General features: G+C 50.4%; 1 pseudogene; it reads left to right on the forward strand.

The window, feature by feature from the left end:
• The first annotated feature begins 298 nt into the window (after positions 1 to 298).
• On the forward strand, positions 299 to 5,443 carry LOC110291048 (annotated as a pseudogene).
• The last annotated feature ends 423 nt before the right edge of the window (positions 5,444 to 5,866 follow it).

The following is a 5,866-nucleotide window of genomic DNA, read 5'->3' on the forward strand; positions in this document are numbered from 1 at the left end:
ATGAGCCCTGGCCCCTGCCAGATGGCCTAATCACCCGGATAGTCGTATCTGGTGTCCACCGTCCGTTCGCCCTGGGAGACATCCCAGGACAGGGAGAGGACCAGGGACACCTGGTGGACCCCCTCGGGAATAGTCAGGAGATAAGTCTTCTCCTTGACAATCTGTGTCAGCGACTTGCTTCTAGGCCAGCTGACTCTTTTCGGTATTTCTGGTCAACTCGGAGTAGGCGGCTCATTGGCTCATTTTGTCTCTTTCTGTGATTGTCTTTGTGATTGTCTTCATTGTAAGTGTTATAGAAATGGGACAGACTGCGACAACTCCTTTGACTCTGACTTTAAATCATTGGACGGACTTTAAGAGTAAGGCTCATAGTTTGTCTGTTGAAGTAAAAAAGGGACCGTGGCGAACTTTTTGTTCATCTGAATGGCTGACATTTGGCGTCGGCTGGCCGCAAGACAGATCCTTTCATTTACCTATTATATACTCTGTAAAGCGTCTTATTTTTCAGAAACCAGGGGGCCATCTGGACCAGGTCCCCTACATCGTTGTTTGGCAGGATCTGATCCAGAATCCTCCACCCTGAGTGAGACCCTGGATATCCAGGACTCCTTCGGTGAAGGTCGCTGTCGCTACGTCAAAACTGAAACCAAATCAGCAGCCGACCTGTCCCTCAGCTCCCACACGGATCTATCCCGAGATCGATGATTATCCGTGGAAGGAGCCACAGCCACCCCCTTACCCTTTACCTGTTCCTCAGCCTCTCTCTCCTCAGGTTCCCACGCCGGCAAAACCCATCCCTACCACTGAGGGGGGCGGCCCTCCAGGCCCGCATCGGGGACACTGAGCCGCAGGGGCCATAGTCCCGATGGAGTGGGCCCTCGGCCCGACTCTACCGTTGTCCTGCCACTCAGTGCCTATGTCGGGGGGCCCCCCTTCGGGTCAAAATGAGCTTGTTCCCTTGCAGTATTGGCCTTTCTCCTCAGCCGATCTCTACAACTGGAAGACTAACCATCCTTCCTTTTCAGAGAATCCTACAGGCCTGACCGGGCTCCTAGAGTCCCTTATGTTTTCTCATCAGCCCACCTGGGATGATTTCCAGCAGCTCTTACAGATCCTCTTCGCCACAGAAGAAAGAGAGAGGATCCTGTTGGAGGCCAGAAAGAATGTCCTGGGACCAGACGGGACCCCCACTAATCTCCCCATACTTGTAGACATGGCTTTTCCCTTGGCCCGCCCTGACTGGGATTTCAACACTGCAGAAGGAAGGGAGCATCTCACGGTCTACCGCCGGACTCTAATGGCAGGTATCAAGGGGGTCGCACGGTGATCCACCAATTTGGCCAAGGTAAGAGAGGTTCTTCAGGGTCCAGTGGAGCCGCCCTCCATTTTCTTAGAACGGCTGATGGAGGCTTATAGGAGATATACCCCATTTGATCCCTCCTTGGAGGGACAGCAAGCGGCTGTAGCTATGGCTTTCAATGGTCAGTCTGCCTCTGATATCAAGAAAAAGTTACAGAGATTGGAGGGTCTCCAAGATTATACTTTACAGGACTTAGTAAAGGAAGCTGAGAAAGTGTATCACAAGAGAGAAAGAATCGGCGTGATCGCCACCAGGAAAGAAACTTGACTAAGATTTTGGCCGCAGTAGTAGGTGAAGAAAAGTCAGAGAAAGGACAGTCAGGGTACCTGGGCAACAGGGCAAGAAGACCTCCAGGAGGACAGAGACTTCAACTTGAAAAAGATCAATGTGCTTACTGTAAAGAGAAGGGACATTGGGCCAGAGAATGCCCCAAAAAGAGACAGAGAGGACCTAAAGTGCTGGCACTTGAAGATTAGGGGAGTCGGGGCTCGGTCCCCCTCCCCGGGCCTAGGGTGACGCTCTCAGTGGAGGGGATTCCTGTTAATTTTTTAGTAGACACGGGAGCAGAACATTCAGTCTTGACCAAACCATTAGGACAATGAGGAAAAAAGAAAACAATGGTAATAGGAGCCACTGGTCACAAATTTTACTCTTGGACTACCAAGTGCACTCTAGAGGTTGGAAAAGGACAAGTAACTCACTCCTTCCTTGTTATTCCTGAGTGCCCAACCCCCCTACTCAGAAGGGATCTACTAACCAAATTAAAAGCTCAAGTTCAATTCACTGCCAAGGGACCCAGGTCACCTAGGAGGGCGCCCCAGTAGCTTGCTTGGTTTTGCACCTAGAAGAGGAGTACTGCCTCCATGAGCAGAATCCCAAGCAGTTACCAGCATCTGAATGGATGTCTGCTTTCTCTGGAGTTTGGGCTGAACAGGCAGGAATAGGATTAGCCAAACAGGTGCCACCGGTTTTGGTGGAGCTAAAGGCCAATGCCTCCCCCGTCTCGGTCAAACAGTATCCTATGAGTAGGGAGGCTAAAGAAGGCATCCAGCCGCATATCCAGAGACTGTTACAACAGGGGATTTTAGTGCCTTGCCAATCCCCTTGGAATACCCCTCTCCTGACTGTGCGCAAGCCCGGGACTAATGACTATCAACCTGTGCAAGACTTGAGAGAAGTTAATAAAAGGGTACAAGACATTCACCCTACAGTTCCCAATCCTTACAACCTATTAAGCTCCTTCCCGCCAGAGCAGACTTGGTACACTGTTCTAGACTTGAAAGATGCCCTTTTTCTGCCTTCAATTACACCCCAACAGCCAGCCACTATTCGCCTTTGAGTGGAGAGACCCAGAGGGAGGGCATACGGGCCAGCTGACCTGGACACAGTTGCCACAAGGGTTCAAAAATTCCCGTACCCTTTTTGATGAAGTGCTCCACTGTGACCTTGCGACTTCGCGACCTTGCGCCCTTCAGGGCACAGAACCCTCAGATTTCTCTCTTGCAGTATGTAGATGACTTACTGCTTGCAGCCTCAACCCAGGAACTATGCCTCTACGGGACCAAGAAACTCCTAAATGAACTGGATCAGTTGGGGTACCGGGTATCCCCTAAGAAATCTCAGCTATGCCACACCCAGGTGACCTACCTAGGATACACCCTCCAAAAAGGAAAGCAGTGGCTCAGTAAAGCTCAAAAGAAGACTGAGATGCAGATCCCAACCCCCACCACTCCGCGACAAGTATGTGAGTTTATGGGGATGGTGGGCTTTTGCACACTCTGAATACTGGGGTTTGCAACACTGGCAGCCCCTCTGTACCCACTCACTAAAAAAAAAGTCCCGTTCACCTGGACAGAGGAACACCAAAAAGCCTTTGACGGCATAAAGGCTGCTCTGCTTGCAGCCCCTGCTTTGGCCTTGCCAGATTTGACTAAGCCTTTCACCCTATACATTGATGAGCGGGCTAGAGTAGCCCACAGAGTCCTGACTCAGACTCTGAGGCCCTGGAAGCGGCTGGTGGCCTACCTGTCCAAAAAGCTAGACCCGGTCGCCAGTGGTTGGCCCTCTTGCCTGAAAGCCATTGCTGCAGTAGCCCTACTTGTCAAAGACGCTGACAAGCTTACTCTGGGTCAACATGTGACTGTAATTGCTCCCCATGCTTTGAAAAGTTTTGTGCGGCAGCCCCCTGACCGCTGGATGACAAACGCCCGGATGACACACTACCACAGCTTGTTGTTAAATGACCAGATAACTTTTGGTCCACCTGCTATCCTCAACCCTGCCACCCTGCTCCCCAAGGCAAATGACTCCACCCCAGTGCACCGATGATGCACTGACATCCTGGCCGAAGGGACTGGAACCAGAAAGGACCTGACTGATCAACCTTGGCCAGGTGTACCTAACTGGTACATGGACGGTAGCAGCTTTGTGGTAAAAGGAAAAAAAAAAAGAGCAGGAGCAGTGGTGGTGGACAGAAAGCAGGTAATTTGGGCCAGCAATTTACCAGAAGGAACTTCAGCACAGAAAGCAGAACTCTAGGTGTTGACCCAAGCACTTGAACTGGCAGAAGGTAAGGCCATCAATATCTACACTGATAGCTGATATGCCTTTGCCACAGCCCACATACATGGGGCCATCTACAGGCAGAGGGGGCTGCTCACATCAGCAGGGAAGGAAATTAAAAATAAGGAGGAAATCTTGACTCTCCTAGAGGCTATACATCTGCCCAAAAAGGTCGCTATTGTCCACTGTCCTGGGCACCAAAAGAGCAGTGACCCGGTAGCAAAAGGGAACCAGATGGCTGACTGGGCAGCAAAACAGGTGGCCCAGGGGGCAGTCACTCTGGCCGTTGAGGCCATTGATGAGCCCCACAGCACCCCGGAAGTTAGTTTTGAATATACACCAAAGACTATGACATAATTGAACACATGGGAGATCGAGGACTGGCTCGGGAATTCAGCTATCATGGTGTAGCAAAAACTAAAGGAGGAAAAATCATATTGCCCTACAAAGAAGGGAGAGCATATATAGAATGCATCCATCAGTTGACACATCTGGGAGCAAAGAAGTTATGTGACTTGATTCAATCTTCCAACTACTATGTGATCAAACTGCACTCCATCGCTGAGCAAGTTGCAAAAACTTGTAAGGCTTCTGCTCTGACCAATGTGGCACGCCCTTTCAATGAACCAGGGAAAAGACTGAGAGGTGACCGACCAGGCTTACTGGGAAATAGATTTCACTGAAATTAAGCCAGGGAAGTATGGTAACAAATATCTTCTAGTTTTTATAGACACCTTTTCAGGATGGTTAGAGGCTTTCCCTACTAAATCAGAAACAGCTCAGGTGGTAACTAAGAAAATTCTTGAAGAGATCCTGCCTTGATTTGGGATTCCCAAGGTAATCGGCTCAGACAACGGGCCTGCTTTTGTTGCCCAGGTAAGTCAGGAATTGGCCACACAACTGGGGACTAATTGGAAATTACTTTGTGCTTACAGGCCCCAGAACTCAGAACAGGTAGAAAGAATAAATAGAACCCTAAAAGAGACCCTTACTAAATTAGCTATTGAGACCGGCCATTGGGACTGGGTGACTCTCCTTCCCTTTGCACTTCTCAGGGTCTGAAACACTCCCGGACGTTTCGGCCTCACCCCCTATGAGATTCTGTATGGGGGACCGCTCCCCTTAACTGAGTTAGGTGGGATATTGGATCCCAACACTGACCTTTCCTCACCCTCTGCTCTGTTTACCCACTTAAAGGCCTTAGAAGTTGTCAGAACACAGATCTGGAACCAGATCAAAGAAACCTACACACCGGGGACCACAGCAGTGTCCCACATGTTCCAGGTCAGAGACTCAGTCTTGGTCAGACGACATCGCACTGGCATGCTTGAGCCCTGGTGGAAAGGACCTTATCTGGTACTGTTGACTAACCCCACGGCAGTGAAGGTAGACGGGATTGCTGCCTGTATCCACGCCTCCCATGTAAAGAAAGCACCAAACCAAGATGAGGGTGACTGGATGGTGGCAGCCACTGACAATCCTCTTAAGCTGCGCCTTCACTGCAGCCCCAACCTTGGGTAGTAATCCTCATGCTCCCATGACCCTGACATGGGAAGTCATCTCTCAAGCCAGAGATACCATATGGAGTACTTCAAAGGTAGCCCCCCTTATACATGGTGGCCCCCTCTGTTCCCTGAAATCTGTGCCTTGATTGCTGGATTAGACGCTTGGGATATCCCTGAAGAGTCACATGAAACGGTGCCCCAGGGTGAGGTAATCTACCAGAAGCGGTCATATAACCAGGGGGTAAGTTCCCAGGGGCAGTGCATTACAGATATACCAGGCTGTAGTAGTGAGTCTAAACAAAGAAGGTGCCTTCAGGAGCCCTTTTATGTCTGTCCCAGAGATGGGAAAAGTAAAAAAGAGGCTCGCCGGTGCAGGGGGAGCAGAGGGCTTCTTCAGTAGTCAGTGTGAATGTGAAACCACTGGTGCCACTTATTGGCA

The sequence above is a fragment of the Mus caroli genome, chromosome 3 (assembly GCF_900094665.2).
Source record: "Mus caroli chromosome 3, CAROLI_EIJ_v1.1, whole genome shotgun sequence".
Classification (NCBI taxonomy): domain Eukaryota; kingdom Metazoa; phylum Chordata; class Mammalia; order Rodentia; family Muridae; genus Mus; species Mus caroli.